Source organism: Haemaphysalis longicornis, unplaced genomic scaffold, assembly GCF_048455015.1.
Source record: "Haemaphysalis longicornis isolate Haplotype H1 unplaced genomic scaffold, Haemaphysalis longicornis Haplotype H1 scaffold_10, whole genome shotgun sequence".
Lineage (NCBI taxonomy): Eukaryota > Metazoa > Arthropoda > Arachnida > Ixodida > Ixodidae > Haemaphysalis > Haemaphysalis longicornis.
Genome location: NW_027526204.1, coordinates 131,241,964 through 131,263,766, shown reverse-complemented (window position 1 = coordinate 131,263,766; position 21,803 = coordinate 131,241,964).

Here is a 21,803-nt window from a genome sequence, read left to right as displayed (position 1 = left end):
GTTCGCTTGAGTACCTTTCTTGAAATCTAGGAAAAACAGCGCAAAAAGACGAAGACGGAGAGATATACACGACAAGGACTGCGCTGAACTATCCACTGGTTTTATTTTGGAAGCGAGACTATATATAGAGCCGTCCGACCTAAGGTTCGTCTGCCATGCGTAGAGAATTTAGTTCTTTCTCAGACAAGGCGATGCTGATGCCATCAGGCCATGCTGACGCATGCCTCACCAAGCGTTAAAATCCGTTCTGGTTCTACAATTTCACTTGAGAGCCGTGATTTGCACTTTCTAATGATGCAAGTGTGTTGTTATTCTAGTAAACAGTTCTTGCAATTCAAACAGCTCCTTGCGATTTCTGACAAGCCATTGTTTGAATTGCAAAGACTGTTTGCCAGAATTACAACACATACTTCCATCATTAGAAGGTGCACAAATCACGGCTATCACGCGAAATTGTAGAATCACAACGGATTTTAACGCTTGGTGAGGCATGCCTACGCATCACCTTGTCTGAGAAAGAACTAAATTCTCCATGCATGTGCAGATAAACCTTCGGTCGTACGGCACTATATATTGTCTCCCTTTCAAAATAAAACCAGTTGATAGTTCAGCGCAGTCCTTGTCATGTATATCTCTCTGTCTTTGTCTTTGTAGCGCTGTTTTGCCTACATTATGCACCAACACGCCCAGTTTTCCACGTTAATCTACCTTTAAAAAACCCAAAAACTGAAAGCAATGCGAACACTGTGTTTGTATTCACTCGTGCAGTTTTTTTTTTTTTTTGCGCGAAAAGATTTTTCGTTCTTCGTCTCCTTGCTGTGGAAAGCTGAAGAGCGAAAGGAGGGAATGAAGCTAAGCTTGGGCGTAGCTACAGCCGAAACCGATGACTGGCTATTAACTTCTACAAATAAAAAAAACGCCACCAATGTTCCTCCTTTTTTTCTTTCTTTCTGCGACTTATGGGCGAGTATTACGGCTAACAGTCGATAGAGTCTAACCTGCTATTTGCGACTCCCGTGGCGGCACCACAGTTCCGTAAGTCTTGAGTACTTTGTTTTCGAATGATAGTAATGACCAAGTATCAAGAAGCAGTTTAACTGAAACATACCTTCGTGACATCCTGAAGGCACGGAGATGCGGTGAGTGCAGTAATCGTCAAGATGCCTGAGAGCGATCAGAGCAGGATGAGAGGTTCTCAGAAGTGCCCTTTCTCTCCCCCTAAAATCAACCAACAAAAGAAGAGACAGACAGAGAGAAAGAGGGAGATAGAGAGAGGAAGAGAGAGAATACGACAAATGGAGGCCCTTTTGGTGGCAGTGAACCCTGGTGCGGCTTTTGATTTACTCCTCTCGAAATTTCGTGGACACGAGAAAAATCATTGTTGCAGTCAAAGTTGAAAAAACGGCCATTCCGTCTAAACCCTAGCACATTGTGATTGCACAAGTAAGATGTCAACGTCACGCCGAGAAACACGCCTCGAGTATTAATTTTCCCGCCTCCCGAGTCAGCAACCGAGCTTCCTGGCATAGCGCACGGCGCCTTAATGGTCACCGACAAGTCACGAAACGGGTGTCCTGTACGTGGAGGTGGCGCTCGCCGCAGGCGGAACAAAGCGGAAATGAGGGACACGGACAAAGTCGGTGGCGTGCCCAGACGTGTGCAAGAATAACATCTTCGGGACGGCCGATAACCATAAGCTGCCGGCGGAGAGAAGAACTGGCAAAAGTGTGGGCGCGAGAACACAACCCTGCGGCACGCCTGAGACGCTACTGAGCGAACTGCGGCCGCTAAAGGGGGCGTGTCGAGTCGAGTCGAGACAACGGAGGCTCGTCGTGTGTCGACAATCTGCGGTGTGCTCAACCGGGAGCGAAAGGGAATGTGCACGCCTCAGACGGTCGGGGAATTCGCGGCGGTGGCTGCTGGCACGTTTTGGCGCCAGTGGCGCACGCGGGCGATACCGTCTTTTACGTCGCCCCCCCCCCCCCTCCACCCCTCTCAACTGATGCGCCTTGAAGCATCACTACTGATGTTACAAAAGGCTTCCCGGCTTGTCTCACTGCCCACGTACAATTCGCCTTGTTTCACTGAGAAAACTAGCACCTGAACCCTCTGCAATCAATCTTTTTCGCTCCCCGTGGCCTGGCTATCGTGTATCAATTCATGCGCTTCCCACTCCCGATGTCTGCTCTGAACTCAAAGCTACTCACTGCTTACTGCTTACAAACTTAGAAGAGAAACGGCCAATCGCACATCGACACCGGAAACACCATGTAGTGACACTGACCTCTAATGCGTCACGTGAGGCAGCTTCTTTGTCTCACGGTTAGGTGTTTCGCACGTTTCGTGTAATTTCTTTTTCTTGATGGACGCAGGAACATGTTAACGCCGAGGTAGCGCGCACGCCGTCTACAGGGAGAAAAAAGGTGGAAAGAGGAGCATTTCCGCAGAGCGCTCGCCGCCGGTCAACCACGAGAAGCGTCCGTCGTTCCCTTAGCGCCGCGCGCCATACAAAAGTCATTACAAGCCCCTTGAACTCGACCGCGAGAAGTCCGTGCAACGCCCCTCCTTCTCCTTTTGCGCATAGCGGCCTTTCATTTGGACTCCATTTATCGCTCCCACGTGGCATTTTCTTTCTCCCGACACTCTGTCTTGCGTCTACGGCGCTCTTCCTTCAGCCGCGAGAGGACTGAAGAAGAAGAAGAAGAAGAAAAAAAAAACGCGCAGCCGCGCAGAAGTGCAGAGGTTAATACTATTAATGCATCTCTCGGCTTCTTTCACGGCCGCGCGTCGCCGGCAGGTAAGGCACGACGCCCGTGCGGCTAACTCGGCAGTCATCACGACCTCCGCCGCCTGGGGCTCACGCGAGGTCTAAATTACTCGGGTGCGCTCCGGTCGGCCAGCCTCAAGAATCCGGTCCGGGCCCCGCCCACTCTTCGTCGCTTTCGGAAATGCGAAAAAGAAAGGATGCCTCTCCTTTTACCCCCGCGGGCTCCGCCGCCGGTTTCTCCTCCGGACGTCCTCCGGAGACCGCCCTCTTCATCTGCGCGCGGACTGGCCGGCGACTCATCATCGCCTTCTAAGGAGCGCCTTCGACCTTTTCGTGTTTCTCCCACGTTTCATCCCGAAGTGTGATGTACGCCCATATCACAGCCACATTCGGCTCGTAAAGTTAGGACGTACGTACGAACGTCAAGATTTAACGTTAGGGATCATGACGAACGCCTCACAAACCTCTTCCTCGCCGACGTTGTTAGCGAAATGACGAGAGGGTGACGGTCTCGTGCTCTATGAGAAACAGTATGACTAATTTGCCAGCTTACGCTGGCTACATTGCGTGTATACGATGAGAGCGACGGTTGAACTGTACAGTTGAAACTCTATTTAACGAAGGCATTAAGAGACAAGCGGACTAATTTACATGCGGGTAATTCGCAAAATCCACTATGCAGGAACCCTATGAGCAACTTGTTCGTAAACTTGTTCCGAACTTGTTCGTAAAATCGGGAAATCACGAAATCAAGAATTCGTTAAATTCGCAATTTGTACAATCGATGTTCAAGACTATATGACGCTGCGCAGAATACATAATCACAGCGACTGTATGTAAGAAGAACTATCCCCATAGGGACGTCCTACCGCTCCTCCCGATACTGAGGGGTGGAACGACGGAGAGTGCGGCCTTTTTCATGTCGGAATGAAGAAAAGGTGCGGGTTTAGGAGCCGGCAGCATGATCCTCCTCGTGAAGGGGCCATCCAGACAAAAAAACTGTGGTTGATTCCTCTGTCATATGAATCGGTAAAACACGAAAGTGAAATGGGCAGCGAAATCTGCGTGATTTGCGGGTCGGCTGCTGTCTTGTGGGTGAGCTTGGCGAGCGACCTCCTGCTTGCGGGTCGCTTCGGCAAAGGTGTACTGGCGTCATTTCCATGATGGATATGACGCCAGTGAAATCTTGGTGTATCCCGGCATAAAACATTTCCGTGTTAAAATATAAAACCCAAAAACAAACCACCCCAAGCATAACGTACTCTTTAGTACTAAATGGTGCTTCCCAGCAAGAAGACCCCGTGTGCAGGAGTGCACACCTTACAGGCCGCTTGCTTCGTTGTACTGGCGTCATTTCCGTGACGGTTATGACGTCAGTAAAATCTTTGTGTATCCCGGAATAAAACACTTTCGTGATAATACAACCCTGTTCACTTGAAAATAACTAGCCTGTGGGAACTCCCTCAGCTTCATTGCAGCCCCGAAAGAAGTTGCAGCGGAGCTGTTTGTTTAATTTTGTGCCTGTGTGTAATAGAGCTGGTTGTGTTTAACCATTCAATCAACTGCAGGTTGTGTACCTTGTCCACAAGCCTAAAAGGGGCTCGGTGTATAGCACAGCCCCTACGCTGTTATTCGACAACATCCACTGGGGAGTCTATGGAATTTTTCTAGCTTACAATGCTGAAAAAAATCTAAACATACAAACAATGCTGTCATTTAGGGCATTAGTCCGTAACTTCGCATTCTTGGCACCGAATCTCTGCAGCTGAAGCTCCACTTGTTTGAACTTTTCCATTTTAACGTCAAAATGCCTCCACCTGGCGAAATGTGAGGAGGGGTTATGAGCCCTCCGGAAAACGCGTTGCTGGCTCGAGTTCGTTCATATCTTTAAACATGTGAGCGCAAGCTGTGAAGCGACACAGAGAGGGCGCAATCCTATCGTTCTGTTTCTTCGTCACTGCGTCTGCTTGCGCGATTGTTTTATCCATCCCCTCCTGATGACAGATGACTTGTCATCCACTCCCAACACCTGAGGGGAGCAGATTGCTTAGGGGAATCCCGCATCCGCCCCACTCGTCCGGGGACAAGGAGTACATGCAGACGTGTGCCAACCCTGAAGTCTTTGATTTTACTCTTTGTAATACTTCCAGAGTTAAAAGACCCCCGCTTCTCGTTATGTACCTCCCGGAACCCTATTAAAGACAAGCACAATTATTCTGTTAACTCTGAAGAATTAGTTTACCTATTATACCTTGGTTCGGTGAAGAGCTAACGGAAGGTTCCGATATAGCGACCCCCTGAACCGAACTCTGCTCAAAAGGTGTGTTCGGGCGACACAAAATCCGCCTTAACTAAGCTACCGTCATTTCGCCCAGTAAAAAACAGCCAAAATTTTACACCGGTCAGAAATAACTGGTTTGGGTGTCAGATTCAGCAAGTTAATTATTTTGTCTCCTCCGCACTTTCGTGCAGCTAATGGTGGCTTAGCATTAGGGAATAGCTTGGTTCTTCCGTACGAACCTGTTCGACACATATTATAATTTTTTTACCTTATTGCTAAAGGAAAGGCAAGACGCATTTGCACCTCAACTCTCTCCCCTGAAACACTATTTCTCAGCGAGCAGCCTTGTTTAGTTACTGATACATTGCTCACTGACGTTTGTATCGTATTGGTTCGGCAGCTTGACCAATCCAAACCAATCCAATCCAATCCTAACTCCCCCTTCCCTCGTATGTTCCTTCCTCCTCTCCGCCTCCCATTTCCCCCTTTCCTTCCCCCCAGCACCGACGGTGACCGGACACGGATTGCTCGGCGAGCGAGTAGCCCAGGAACTTTTCACGTTAATAACGGAGTAAAACGTCCGAGGCAGTGTCATAATCGTCGTGGAACCACGGGGAAGGGACGGGCAGCTCTTTCGCAGGGTTCAAGAAGCTCGCCTTGAGAAGCCATACGCCACGACGACGGCGTCTGCGGCGCGCATTACGCTCTCTCTGAAGACGCTCATCGTCTTTTTGCGCGGCGCCGTGTTGTCCCGAGGCGCGAATTCCACGCTCTTCTTTTAAGGCGTGCAGTGACACTGACCTTTCCGCCCGACCCTCTTCTCCCGCTAAGTCTGCAGACGACGGAGCGCCGCCGCGTCATTTGTAGCGCTTCATTTACGCCTCTCTTCTTTGTTTGTTTGTTACCACTGAACTGAAGAAGACGGGCGAGCGAGTTCGGCCGTCACCTTCGAGAGTGAACGCAGGTTGAACGACATTTGGTCGCAGGTGGCTCGTTGTATGCTTAGCGACATCAAAGCAGCAGAAACCCCGACGATCGAATGAGCTGGCGACGAGAATTCCAGAGATTTAGAGCGCTATTTCACTCTGAAAAGGATGTCGCAACCGCGATTCGAAAGTGTACGCGTGCTTGAGGTTGACTGCTCGGCGAGCCAAGATAGATATGCTGACAAGAATTACTACGGCCAGGTCCTGTCGCGCAATATTTCAGTCTTATCGCGTTTGAGTCCCCGCTGCCGAGTTTATTCCAAGGCGAAAGCGTGAAGCGATGTAATTGAGATGTGCTAACGTGTCTACGAAATCTCTCGCGTCACGCAAGAGAAAATAGGAATGGTGAAAGACGAATAGGAATAAAAATCTATCCGCACGTCGGAATGCGTCTAAAAGGGCGTGCACTCTCAACGGTTTACAAAGGTCTGTTTGCACGAAACTAAAATGAAACAGGAAACACGCAAGTTTATAACGAAAACCTCGGAAAATATAACTCGAGTTGAAATACAACATTTCAGACAACAATCGCTATAAATAAATATTTACAGATTTCTTTTGCGTCTCAAAGGATTGTTGAGTCGGCTGTGTTGCTGCTCGGCAGAGTTTGACGTTTCTGAATAACATCTAAGTCGAACTCATACTTTATACCGCGCTGTGAGCAGTATAGAGTTACCGTGGGCCCCAGCGGAGTTCAATGACGTGCCTTTAAAATTCCGAGGATGCCTCGAGTTCAGCGTTCTAATCCGAGCTGGTCATCGGCACGACCAAACGACAATGCGTGCCAATAACTCCATGACACAGTGCAAGTAACAGTGCACTAAGTGTTTCATCGGCTAGGGCTTTAACGGCTTGCGTTTCAACGCTTGCAACTTTTTAAACAGGTCCGCGCGTTTGTAGGAGGTCGAATTCGTGAAAAACAAACGTGCAAGTACCAGAACCAAAAATAAGATAAACTTCGGCACTGAATAAATTGTTCTGTCCCACACGAAAAATAAATCAGAGGAGTTTTATTGGGGCGTCGATATTGCGCATGTCCCAAGAAGCAAGATACGCCCTCACCTTGTAAACGTGAAAGACCATGGAGCTTCCTCGCGAAAAGTTTCCGGGTGCTGTTTACGTAATTTCCTGCGCCAACTGTTCATCATTGTACATAGGCGAAGCGAGGGACTTCTCGAGACGCCTGAAAGGGCGCCAGAATGACGTACGGAAGGAAAAGATATTAACAAACGCAATCGCCGAGCATGCGAAGAAAACTGACGATCAGATTAACTGGAACGAACCAAACACAATTACAACGGAAAAGAATGCATCAACCCGTCGAAACTTGTCACTAATAATCTAGACAACGTCCAACACACTATACTCGGTTACAACTCAAGAACGGCACCACCTCATGCAGTGTATCACTCCGCCAAAGCGCCGGACCCATGACGTCAGTGCGCGCGCGTTTTGAAAGGGGTTTGCTATGAATACGTGATATCGTCTGCCTTGTCTCACGCAGTTTGTTTGTCATCACTGGAGTCGTTTATAAGCATGTTAAGTAAAAAAAATCACGAGAACGGCTCACGCCATGTTCAAAATATTCCCAGTAACGTTCTACTTGCGCCGCGCGGAGAAACATCCGGCTACGGTGATAAGGCACAGCGGCAACTTCCGGTGGTGGTGGTGGTTATGATATTTATTAACGGGTGGATCTAGCGAGCCTCGCGTGATATCCCGACAATTGCTCCCTCGGCCGATCTACACCTTCTTGCCGCTATGCGCGGGAAGTCACCAGGAGTCACTGAGCCTCACTTAAAAACCCGAGGATCAGGCACAAAATGTCTCTCCTGGCTATGCAATGTCCCATTGAAAAAAGTTATACAATCCAGAGAGTCACGCGGAGCGGCTCTCCTTCGAAGTTCCTTAAACAAAGCTAACCTCCCCGTCGCATGCTCTCGGCAGTCCATAAGAAAATGCCCGATATCACCTTTTGCACAACAAGCTGCGCTCAGAGGTGAAGAGACCGGGCTCAGCTTATGAAGCCACGCCGGTGTCCGCGCTGAGTTGGTCCGGATGCGTAACTACAAAGATGAAACATTCACGCTGCCGCAAAATTTGTGCGGCGGGAATGTCGACTCCGCACCCGCGAACACGAGCGCGTCTATTATGGCGAAGGTAAGAATATAAGGACGCTAAACAGACGTGCACGATGGAGACACGAAAGGCATATACAGGCACCTGTATATGCCTTTCGTGTCGCCTTCGTCTACGTCTGTTTAGCGCCCTTTTATTCTTTCCAGTGAAGCAATCAACCAACTAGCTCAGCGAGTGTTGTGAAGTATTAAGTTATGTTGGCTACTCATGAACGTGACCATGTACAGTAATTCCTCGTTTTAAAACGAAATCGCTTTTGAGGCGAAAACTTCCTTGGTGGGACGATGGCCTCCTGTCAAAAAACGAATGCATTTCCCCATAGACCGGTTGGTCGACCGACAAGCACTGATAAGATCTGTGGACACCCAGCGCATGCGTGAAACTGGACTTCCATTGTGTCAGCACGGCTACTTGAAAATGACGGAAAAGGAACGGTTCTAGATGAGACAATACTCGCACCGATCACGAAGAAGGAGTACAACAGTATCCCTTTATCTCATAAACCACGTATCGGTATACACTTAGATCGCTCGTAGATGCGCTTACTAATGGCGCATTCGGTTGGGCGTTTACGAGTGCTCTGGAGTGCTCTGAAAAGTGGCCGCGCTTTCGGTTGGTAGAATTGGAGCGCTCGAACTACCTTCGGCTGGTTCTTTCGGAGCGTCAGCCTCCGACTTGGAGCGCTCCCGACCGCTCTGACTTCAAAGTGAGAGCGTAGCGCGATCTGGCCGGGAGGACGGGTCATGTGACACAAAACGCCGTGGTTTACCCGGTGGCTTCCCGCGCTGGCTGCACGGTGGCTGTACAGGCGCGCTGCTCCGAGATTGCCGATGCATTCGGTTGGTACGCTGCCTCTCGCGCTCTGATTGCGAGCCGCCTTGGCATCTGGCGACTCCGAGCCAGAGGACCGGAGCGGCCAACCGAATACGCCATTAGTGCGCTAAAAAATCGTTCGCATAGGTTTTCGCGCTTCATTTGCGATCTGGGTATTTGAAGGCTTTATAATCGATTGGACACACTTTCAGCGAAGGTTGGACGCACTTTTAGCCTCCGCGCTTCTCTCAGCTATTCTTTAGAAAGGGGCGGTGAATTTTTATTCGAATAACCACTTTACTCGATTTTTTTTTTTGTATCTCAAATGCAGCGAATTAAGAGCACGTCATCGCACTTGGAACAAAGCACCGCTTACCGTCAGCGTCCTGTCCCAAGGAATTCTATGCAACGAATGTTATGACGAAGTCGCTTTATTGGATTTCTCGTTTTATTCGCCGTTTAACCGGCCCCAACCGCAGTGCATGAAGACCGAACCAGCCCTGCTTTTAGCGAAGTATCGCTTATTATAAATTCTCTTTATTGACCAGGGGACCATTATAAGGAGGTTTTAATTGCAGCTCAAAAACGTAAGAACGGACGCTTGTATAGATTGCGGAGGCATGTTCAAACTTCCGTTTTTTTAGCGGTAAATCCACATACTTATATCAGGTATGTGGATTCATGCGTGATATAGATGTATGTTGTAAATGGGCAATTTCTCATTATCGCAGTAATGATTGATTGATTGATTGATTGATTGATTGATTGATTGATTGATTGATTGATTGATTGATTGATTGATTGATTGATTGATTGATTGATTGATTGATTGATTGATTGATTGATTGATTGATTGTAGGGTTTAACGCGCCGACGCAACGCAGACGATGAGGCGCGCCGTAGTGGAGGGCTACGGATTAATTTTGACCACCTGGGGATCTTTAACGTGCGCCGAAATCTCGTACACACGGGCGTTTTCTCTTTTCGTCTCCATCAGAAAAGCGGCCGCCGTGACCGGGAATCCAACCCGCGACCTCGGGCTCAGCAGCGCAACGCCTTAGCCACTGAGCCACCGCGGCGGGTCATTATCGCACTAATGACAACTGCAGAAGTTGTATGGCGATGAAGGTACCACACTGGTTTATTCTGCATAAAAAATGCTATAAAAAGCGACGTTACGAATTATCAACTTCTGTTCGCTCCAATCTAGGAAAACACGAACTGGGCTCAAGATTTGTTGTCTCCGCCTGCGTATTACGAAACATAATTTGCCCCATAATTTGCCCCATAATTTGCAGGTAATTGATTCCCGTTTAGGGAGCAGCGTTTAATTTTTTGTGTGCCTTTTTCGTACGTTCACCGCTGTTTCAATCGTACCTAGTGAACAAACCTGAATATCGCTGGAGTTCAGTTTTCAAGCTTGCTCAGTATCGCTTTGCGCCTATAGCCGGAAATCGTTTCCGTTGCGACAAATGTAGCGCGACACATGTTTAATTGCCACCTACACTTCCTGTGACACAAAACACACTTGTCGCCTGCATAACCCCAATTTTTTCTGACGCATTTTTATTTCCGGTAGCACGAGCTGCGAGAACCACTGCCCTGCTTCGCTTCTAGTATACGCAACACTCTCTTTTTATTAAGTTCGTGCCGTCTCACTCCATATTGCCGCGAATCAGGCACCCTCCTTTGTTTATTTACAATTTACGTTACTAGCACGTAGTCCCACTCGGCTACCTTATTTTGTGCTTCGTGCGAAGCCCGCTTATCCTTACATTTGTGCACGTCGTACCGGCCAGATTGATAGGAAAAGGGTGATGAAGCTTTTTAATCCTTTTCGTACACTTTTCACTGACAGTGTTCTCGACCTAATCCGATGTTTTCAGAAATGAGACCGTGGCAGATATTAATGTGTGGTAAGCAAACGGCGCGGGATTTGATTCGCCGACGCTCGTCTGTGCACGTCACTCGCTGACTGCTGCATCTTCGACGCTTATGTATCATTCAAGTTATTTGCAAAGCGCAAGTTCACTCCAGTAAGCCTTATTCTTTAAAGAAACGTAAGACATTTTTGGATACGCGACAACGTCTTCCCTTTCCCTCTACCTCATACCGGGCCCACAGTAAAGTTGTTCTCTCCTCCTCTCCGCTTCAACAAACACTCACATGGCCCCCAAGAAAACTTCCTTACGTGAAGTATTGTCCGCCTCAATTCACTTATGCTTCGTCTCAAATAAAGTTTCTCTCTCTCTCTCGTATAATGTCCAGGCAGTTCGAGAACTCCCCTCGAACCAAAGGTGTAATAAAAGTGCCCGCGAGAAAACCAATTTCCGACTCTGTGGCGGGCATTCTGCGGGCACTCACGAGCTTATAGTTATGGAGGAGGCTAAATCCCGTAGGTTTCAATTTCTGCCTGCTGTGCTACACTGCGCGTTTTTCTTTTAATAATTTCAATGCATTTCTCGTCACGGGTAGCCCGCGTGGAAGCCTCCACGATTACAGCAGCGCGTGTCCTGCGGAGTCATGGATGACCTCGAACAAGAACAATAAGTAATACAAGCATCAAACGACTCTCATCATCATCACCAGCCTATCAACGCCCACTGCAGGGTGAAGGCCTCTCCCATTATTCTCCAATTACCCCGGTCCTGTGCCAACTGCGACCAATTTATCTCCGCAAACTTGATCTCATCTGCCCATCTAACTTTCTCCCGCCCCCTGCAACGCTTGCCTTCTCTAGGGATCCACTGTGTTACCCTTAATGACCAACAGTTATCTTGCCTTCCCATTACATGCCCTGCTCACGTCCATTTCTTCTTTTTAATTTCTACTAATACGTTCTTAACACGCGTTTGTTCCCTGACCCACTCCGCTGTCTTCTTGTCCCTTAATGTTACACCTACCATTTTCCGCTCCATTGCCCGCTGAGTCGTTCTCAATTTAAGTTGAACCCTCTTAGTGAGCCTCCAAGTTTCTGCCGCGTAGGTAATACGCAATACTTAGGTAATACTCTGGTAATACGTAACTCCTTGTATGTCTAGAAACGTTAGCCATACCGGTCTGTATTGGTCTGGTGGAAAGAGCCCATCTCGACAGCATGCACCAAGGTATCCTTGATGACCCCTCCCACCGGAAAAGCGATCGAGGAACGCGCTTGCTTTTGCATAAAGTTTACTCGATCACTCAATGAGCTGACACAAAAATATTGTCTTCTAAGCACTGACCTCCCCGAAATTATTTTTTTGAGCTCTCCAAAAAGTTCATTCTTCTGCACATGCTTTAACAGCTCGGTTTTACGGCTTGCGTAGCAAGTATGTACAGCAGTGACGTCACAGTAACACCCTGCACAAACTGGCCGCGTCCTTATCTCCTTTGCCTTTGTGAATTGGGTTCATACAACTTTCGTCCTAGTGGGTTGGAATTCTTTTGTATTAAGTGCGAATGCACTTTATAAGCGACCCCAAACCTTCCACCGCCGGCGGCGGCGGCGGCGGCGGCGTCCGCAGTCCTCCTCTCCCTAGCAACGGCGTGGAGCGGAGAGGAGCGTCGGTAGCAACGGCGCGGTGACGTCACTTCACCACGTGACCGCGCTCGCTCCGCCTCCTCGCCGTGGCTGCGTCGCCGTGGCACCGCCCCTCGCGCCGTGACGTCATGGTATGACGTCACAGCGCGCCTCCTCTCCCCAGCAGCTGCCGCGCGCCTCTCTCTCCATCATGACGTCACACTCTCTCCTCTCCCCCTCGCTCGGCTGCAGCTGCCGTGCGCCGCTGTCCCTCTCCCCTTGCGCTCGCCTCCTCTCTCAGCCACCTGGCTCGGCGCGCTCGGCGCGGCGTACCCCCCTATATATGCAGCGATAAACTGCCAGACCTCCGTGGGTCGGCTCGCGCGCGCTCACGGGCGAATGCCAACGGATTTTAACTTTATTCCCCCTCATAGCATCACCCCGTGCATTCGCACTTAACCATGTTCACCCTCGGGGAAATGCTTGGGAGTTTTTTTACAGCATGTTACATGGCGCTAATAAGGTGCGTCTCGCCTCTTGGGCTCGACAGCTTGATAAGCTCTATTTGTATTTTGTCCGGTCCTGTTGCTGGATTTTAGGGAGATTCTTCTCTGGCTTTCTCCTTTCTGAAGATTCCACAGGAAAAGCCGGTATATGTAACGAGCCAGGCGAGTTCTTCCCAACCGACGACCCGTACAGACACTCACCGGATCTTTTGTTTAAAATCATCTCGGTTAAAAACGATGTACTGGCGGTTGAAAATTGGGGATGAAAAATAAGAATGACTTGCTGCCTGTTTAAGAAACCATTGCAGAAGCTAAGTTGTTTATCCACAAGATAACTGCTGAAAGCTCTTCGCGCGGAACGATTGCACGGTTCGCGGAGAAACCACTTCAGGTATGGAGGGCGCGTTGATACGGCACGTTATGCGGCCAACCTTATCATTTATCTCTCCAGGTGTGGTCTGTAGTTTTCCTTTTTATCTCCCACCTTTTGAGCACGCGTGTGCGGATGTCTACTACTTCTATTTCATAGAACCGGATTCACAAAACCTGCACATTTGTAACAACAGGTTGCCGGATGTGGGTGAATGCAGGACGATGTAACGAAGCTGATAGGTGCACACGTCCCTGTGATTGATAGCCCACATGTTTGATAGCCGTTGTGAAGGATTTTTTTTCTTCCATCGGCCAAAACCAGTTAACGGGGATCTGTTATTCCGGCGCGAGGCGTTTCGCCGGGCGGAACGGGTAACGCCTTCGGCCAACGGCCTTTTTTGCGGATGCCTACCAAAAGAGGCCGCTTTAGAGGAACGATGCGATGCCTTGGTTCGGTCAGTGGAGCTCTTAGCCAAACGTTTAGAGTTCAGCTTTGATGCTGTACTTCCTTGCCTTGCCACCAGGCTACGAGCCCCAGTGTACAGAAGGCTCCCCTTTAGGTGCGGAGTACCTTAGGACCGCACAATGTCCGTCCGCGTCCGTGCGCGTAGCATTTACGTTCGCAAAAAATCACACAGGCACCGGCAGGATTCGAGCCTGCGTCTGGTCGACAAGACAGAGTTAGTTTCAGTCGTCTTACCCATTGGGCTACGACCGTGAGTTATTACCCGAGAGTCAAACGGCTTACTCCCTCGCCTCTAACGGTGCGGAGTACCTTAGGACCTCCCAATGTCCGTCCGCATCCATCCATGCACACACCACCATCAAGCGAAAATCAAGCGAAATTTGATTTGAGCCGTGAGTTGCAGTTTATTAAGAGAATAATCAAGGTGCAATTCACGGCTCAAATCGAATGACGGTCGGGGCGCAACTTGGATGTCATTTCGAGACCCCGTACTGCGCACCCTCGCCATCATCCACGGAGTGGAGATGCTGCAATTTTTTCCCCTATACCTTGGCTACAGTGTACTAGAAGGTAGGGGTGTATCGTGCGGGGAAAAAACCAATGGAGTGCACGGGTCCCTTTAGCGATGAAAAAATTGTATGGAGCGCAGGCGTTCTCCAGAGAACTCCTGTTGCAGCCAACGCCGCCTATATGCTTTCCAATCAAACTAAAAAGTTATTTCACGGCTTTTATAAAACTTCATATCATAAAATAAATAAATAAAGGTATTTAGGGCAATGAATAAGGATTAATTTCACAAATAAAACTTCTGAAACCAACCGGTAAGCAGCGGCCGCCAGGGGCGCTGCTTACAACAGGAGTTCCTCAGCAGAAATTTTCATCCCAAAAGAGACCCATCTAATCGGCCCCGAACTACTGGCAGTCCTCGCCTCTGTCCCCAAACTGTTGGCTAGATAGAGGTGTTGATTTGGAGTGATGGAGAGTGTTTGCTTGCATAATGGTACGGGTACCAGGATGACCAGGTACCAGTGGTGGAAGAGTGCTTGATGATGTGTGAGGGAAATAAGACTGAGGCGAGCTGGCGGGATAGCAGTTCGTCAGGTTATCCCGCGCTCTTTCAGACCAGGGCTAACCAAACTCAACTGCGGCCTACTCTGCGGCTCACATGTGTGTTACTGTGCGCTGATATATAAGCCTTGCGCCTCCATTTCCAGTGTTTTCCACTACAGTGCCGCACCCACCTCTTGCTAAAGATAAGTGTGATGGCCGCCGCGCGTGCAATAAGACCTGGTTGGCAACGGGGCAAGGTATTGTGCCGTTGTTCGCAATCACGCCAGATAAGGCTTCAAACATATGGGAGCCAACTCTGAAAGACCTTTCGCACCAGCTTGGAGGGAAACTTGCACTTAGCGAAAAAACTTTGTTGAAATGACCCACTTGCTCATCCCAAACCGAATTGAAATGCGCCGAGAGACAAAACGAGGAACATCTCGCGATCAACGCCCACTTCATACTCCGACCAGGTCCTCAAAATTGGTCATCATCATCTCCATCACCTTCATCATTATCGTCAACCTATCTACACCCACTGCTGGGCAAAGGCATCTACCATGGATCTACAATTATCCGATTATGTGCTAACGCGACCAATTTATTCCCGCAAACTTCTTGACCTCATCGGCTCATCTACTTTCTGCTGCCCCCTTCCGCGCTTGCCTATTCTAGGGATCCACTTTGTTACCCTTAATGACCATTGGTTATCTTGCCGTCTCATTACAGGCACTGCCCATTTCTTCTTAATTTCTACTAATATGTCCTTAGCACGCGTTTGTTTCCTGATCCCCTCCGCGGTCTTCTTGTCCCTTAACGTTACACCTATCATCTTCCGCTCCATTGCTCGTTGAGACGTCCTCAATTTAAGTTGAACCCCTTTAGTGAGCCTCCAAGCTTCTGCCCCATAGGTGAGTACCGGTACGATGCAGCCGTCATACACTTCCTTCTTCAGGGACAATCGTAGGCTGCAATTCAATATCAGAGAATGCCTTCCGAATGCACTCCACCCCCTTTCTTATCCTTCTACTTATCTCTGCCTCATTGTTGTGATCGGGGGTCACAACTTGGCCTAAGTAGACATATTCGCTTACCACTTCCACTGCCTCGCCGCCAATCTGAAACCTCCGTGCTGTCCCGAGGTTATTGATCATTACTTTAGTTTTCTGCATATTAATTTCCAGGCCCACAGTCTACTCTGTTTGTCCAGTGCAGAAAGCATGCTTTGCGATTCGTCCCCCGAGTTACTTAGCAAGGAAACGTCATCAGCAAATCTGAGGTTACTGAGGTATTCTCCATTAACCCTTACTCCCACCTGTTCCCAATCCAATTGTCTGAATACGTCTTGTAAACATGCTGTGAATAACATTGGTGAAATTGTGTCTCCTGGTCTGACGCCCTTCCTTATAGGTATTTTACTGCTCTCCTTATGGAGGACGATGGTTGCTGTAATAGACATAGGTAATATACATTTAATCAATTAAAAAAAACAATCAACCAATCAATCAGTAAATCAAAATCCCCTCACATTGAAGTGACGTGCGGGATCGTTTGTGTAACTACTGACATTGAAAACTTCACAACAGAGGAATTTTTTGCGCTCATTTACTCCTTTCAAAAGAAGACGTTTTCTAGTTCGGCCTGCAGCATGCTGCTGATGGTAAAACCGTGGAAATGTGAATAGAAATAGGGAAAGACCGCAGACTAGAAAGAAAAATGAAATCCTAAAAGTTGGAGTCAAAGAGTGGACTTTAGCAGCGCGGGACAGGAGCGTTTACAGTTCTAAATAGGCTGATGATGTTTCATGGAATGCCAATATCAAAAGAAAGAAACACTACGACCGAAGTTAAATTACAGCTGAAAAATATAGAGGCAACGAAAGACTTTGTGGATGTGCCAACATGTGGTATACAACTTATTACAGTCAAACCCGTTTATAGCGAACTGCAATATGCACCGCGATTTGTTCGATATATCCAATAGTTCGATATAGCCGAACCCACCTATAACGAGCGTATTGTTACGAGTTCGCATTGCACGGTAGCCCGCCCGCACCCCCCCCCCCCCTGCTCAACTCCACCATCCCCGCATGCAGAAACGAACACAGTAAAGTAGCCATTAACCATACCCAAAATAATCAGCTTCTTTCCGCCTTAACTACCTACTTTGCCAAAAAAGCGGTGATTTTTGTTTTCACTTTCGTTTTGGCGGCTACAACTAGAATAGCATTCTCTACACGAAACATTGTTTACAGCAGTACGAGTCTGCGTTCTCCAAAATCGAAGAAGCATTGGCGGAGCACATCGACTGCCGAAAGCGCTTCACTATAAGCATCGGACGGCTTTCACTCGCGACATCATCGGCAACGTTGGCGAGTTCTTCCCACAGTTCACCGATGCTGCTGTCTTGGTCCGGACTCGCTGACTGGGCGCGTTCCGTCGTAAGTCCCACGCGTCGAAATAGTTACGGAAAGAGTCGGCCGTCACGTCGCTTCGTGCAAGGTGCAATGTCCCAGTCGCGGCTCTTGCTCCATGGTCGCGGCCAATCCACATCTCAATCGCCGCTCCGAGATCATGCATTTCGGCGGCCATTCTAGGCGCGCGGAGTTCGATATATCGGATGTGAACTTCGTTATAAGGAATATGTTTCCCATGTATTTCCGTAGCTGAAATATTTTTGTTCGATATATAGCATAATTCGCTCTATCCGGGTTCGTTATAGCCGGGTTTGACTGTAGTGTGAAATTGCAGGCTTGCTGCTGTGGTTTACTTCTTTAACTGTAGAAGGAATACCTCTGGGACGGGAGTTCAGCGTAGTTAGATATTTCTTAGTAAGTGTGTGCGTAAAGCAGAGATGCATTTGCAACTGTGGTTTCTATAATTAGTTATTTTTCTACCATCTGGTGATCGGAATGCTCAGTGGTATCGTATTTGTACTGTTCGCTTGTTTAGCGAGTCGCGTGTGATAGGGTACATCGTTAATCATTTTGACTAGTCACTACTTGCTGGAAATGCTTCCCAGATCATGATTCTTTGCACATTCCCAAGTTGACGCTAGTAAATTTTCTTTGGTAGATTTCTTTTCTCTTTGTATTTAGGTTTTCGGGCAAACATTTATACGTTGTGTCTAACTATTAACTACCGGAAGTTTGCCGGCATATGCGAGTTTTATTGTCTACAATTGAGTTGTGTAATCTTGAAGTGCAGAGGTGCCCGGCCTGACCCGAAAACTTAGAACAGGGGGAATTACACACAAACAGACGAGGTCAGGGGGAATTACCCACGTAATTCCCCCTGTTCTACGTTTTCGTGTCAGGCAGCGCACCTCTGCACTTCAAGGGGTTGAAACACCAACTATCTTACTCCGAAGCCTTGGTGAGTTGTATAATCGTTTGACCTAAAAAAAATTGCTCTAACCCAGTGAATAGTAGGAATTCTCCTCCTCAAATCCACGCAATAATCTCTCTCCTCCTCATTCTTTCTTAAAATCACCAGAATTTTCTCTTAACCACAAAGCGGTTTTGTCCTCCTCACGCTCACAGGCTATTGAAGGTTTGTTCATAAAATCGCTTAAGCCCTCTGCGTGCAGCGATTGCGCAATAGCACCTGAGATGAAGATAGAGCTCACTTCCTTTTTTGTTAGGTGCAGGTGCTTTCCGCATTCTTCCAACCCTTTTGTTTGAGTTGCTGCACGTGTGCAGCGATAAATCTGTCTTTGGGCACCGTTGAGCAACTTAAAATCGTTCTGTCTTCTGTGCGAAGAGCATGCAGGGTGGTTGTTTTCAAGCGTTAAGCTTCCTGATGACTCCAACACGTGTGAAACGAGGGCAAACCCGGAAGTGACATCCATTGCAGTGCCAACTGGAGCTACGTGATTGAAAGGCCGCTTTAACATTCTGGGCATCCCCCACCTCAAGTGCGCTACATGCGCCGTGCACTACCCGGTGGCAGTCTATGTATGCGGCCTCAATGTATGCTTGCTATGTGTGGTAATAGAAATTTGCACAGTCAAGTGCATACGTGCGTGGGCGCTGTGTGTCGATGTGTTGCAAGGGTGTAGGTACCCAAGAAGAAAGCATTGCTGCTACCTGTGTTGCTCACGCGGGACGCGCGTTTCGAGAAGAGTGGGGCATAATTTATTGCGGTTTCTGTGTTTTAGCGCCGTTTGAACGCTCCTGTGACGGTTTACGCGATACTGAGGATTTATATTCTCTTCTAAGTCTTCCAAACTAAGTTAGTTGGCGCCCGGTAGCAGGCGATTCGTGTGGTAAACAGCTTCACTTTATCATGTCTTGCTCAGTTTGCTTGCGCCATCTCCTACATTTACGCAGGGTGTTAGGCTAAGTTCAGACTACCGACGCAATAGCCATACCGTGATTTATGGATGTAAAAAATCGGCGTGTCACGCAGTTCGGTTGGCTGAATGACGTCATTCTTTGAAGTTATTGGGACAGTTGCGGCAGCACTCTGAACCCGGCCTAATGCGAACATTAAAGAAGTTCCACACTTTTTTAAGATAACACACTTGTGTCTGTGGTACGTTATGTAATTCCACGTGCTATGAGGCAATGTGGGTATCTTATGGCATGGGTCGAGTTATAGTCATAACTTCGCGGCTACCATTTCTGAATAAAATAGGGCACAACTTATTGCGTTTTTTTTTTTGTTTGTTATAGCAAATTTAGGCGTTCCGAGGGGCACTTTTGCTATAGCTTGGTTCTTCCGACTTCTTGTGCCCTGGGGGATTTGTGGGGAGGGGGGCGGGGACGCGCTGCGACAGGTCGAGTGTTATTGGTCCGGAAGTAACATCATCCCGGATGCCTGAGAGAGTACACTAGATAAATGCAACCACGCCAGAAATACCTTGATGATTATGATGATGATGATGATGGCGATGATGATGGTGGTGGTGGTTGTGGTGGTAGGGAAAGATAACATGGTACTTTCGCAGTCACGTCCAATTGTATTCCGCCCCGTCGTGACGAATACAAGTGGCGGCTCCATGAGCATCCTCCTCAATCGAGAAAGGCGAGACGCGGAAAGGCATACTCTATTCACAAGTTAACTCTATTCACAAGTACGCATGTGACGTTCACAGCATTAAATACAGATAGCGTGTTTTAATATCCTTTTCGGCTTGTGATATCCTTTTGGGTATCTGCCAGCGGTGTTTTGTTTGGGTAATAAAACAATAGGCGGTGTTTTGTTTGGTTAATAAATGGCGTGCTTCGGTCGGTACAAGGACGGTGATGTTAGAGGTCGCTTTTCGCTAGAAACAGCTTCATTTGACGGCGTGTATCACGATGCTTTCGCGGTATTTCTCACCTGAGGAAGTTGAATAGCGCACAGCCGAATGCACCAAGCAGAAACTGTTACGCAGACCACCCTCGACGAGTGCCTGAACAAGTATTCATGCCTTTGCGTCCTCACAGTAGTTTAGAGTAATCACAGGAGAAGGAGAAAAAGGTTACTAACCTGAAACTCGCGCTATTGTTCGAGTCACGAAGCGCTCGGCACAGGCCTCGTGATAATCGTTTTGTTTTACTTACGGCTACAAAAAAATGCCACAAGTTGGAAAAAATTACCCAACAAAACTTTGGGTAGCACTGGCACTCCCCAGGGCTCGGTGCTAACACCCTTTCTTTTCAATATTGCCATGAAATACCTCCCTCCTTTACTATCGACCCTACCGGACCTCCACCATTCCCTTTACGCAGATGACACCACTCTTTGGGTCTCCAAGGGTGCGGACGGACGCATTCGGGACACCCTTCGGCCGCGACGGACGACGGAGAAGACGTCGCCGGCGTAATCGCCCGAGCTGTGGCCAAATGAAGTTGTTATGTCTGTTTGTCTGCCAACATTACTTTTCGTATTCGTCGCGGCCACAAATACCATGGCCTCCGCTCCCAAAAGTATACTGGTGGGTCACCACAATGAACTTCCTTGAAGTTCCTTCAGTCCGAAACATGAGCCCGATTAAGACGCGCTCCACAGGGGAAAAAATGAAATGGGGCGTATCAATTTCAATCCCTTAGGGTCATTCAACGGGCCCCTATAGGCGGACGAAAGAGTCCTTCTTTCTTTTTTCACTTCGTTTTTCTTTTATTAGAGAAGCACCCCCTCTAACAAGAATCAAGCTGGCGACCCTGTGCGCCGATGCGCAACGCATTACCCACTTAAAGCAATCTGGCGTGGACATCAAAAGGAAATCGACTGGTAATCAATTCCAATATTTCTTCCCTGCCCTTACCCATCCCTCCCTTTCCTCGGGCGTTCACCGCGGCCACTCAGCCGGAAACCCTGACATCACAGCCATCAACCGCGGAAAGTACTTCGCTTATTCTTAGCCACTGGTTAATTCCATCCATCACTCCCGCCCTCTATCAACCAGACAAATCATTGTTTTTTTTCTCCCACAACCCTTTCACGTCTCCCAGTCTCGGCACCGTCGCCAGCCCGGTAGTCGGAGTGCGCTAATAAAAACTCCTGCGGTCAGCCGCCTTGGAACAGCGCTGGGAGAAGAAGCGCCCCGTGTCCCCCTACGCAAGGCGCAGTGTTGCACGCTAATAGAAGCATATCTGATGGCCAGATTCCCAGCCCGTTCCGTCTCCCCCAGCCGCCGCCGCTGCCCAGTGCCGCGCCACCGGTGCATCAAAGTCAATTAGTACGGCCCCCACGAAGGGTAAGTCACGCGGTCATTACCAGACCATCGCGCCGCTGTCTGGCGGCGGCGGCGGCGGCTTCGAGGGTCCGCCTCCCCCCTCCCGTCCGGGGTGGTCCCGGGGTCACGACCCGCCGGGACGACCCGTGCGTGCTAGGTGCCGCTTGTGGGGCTCCTCCGTCGGCCTCACGCCATCATGGACCGTGAAGCGTTCCAAAAGACTGCTCAAACCTTGGCTGACCCGTCCCCGCATTATCC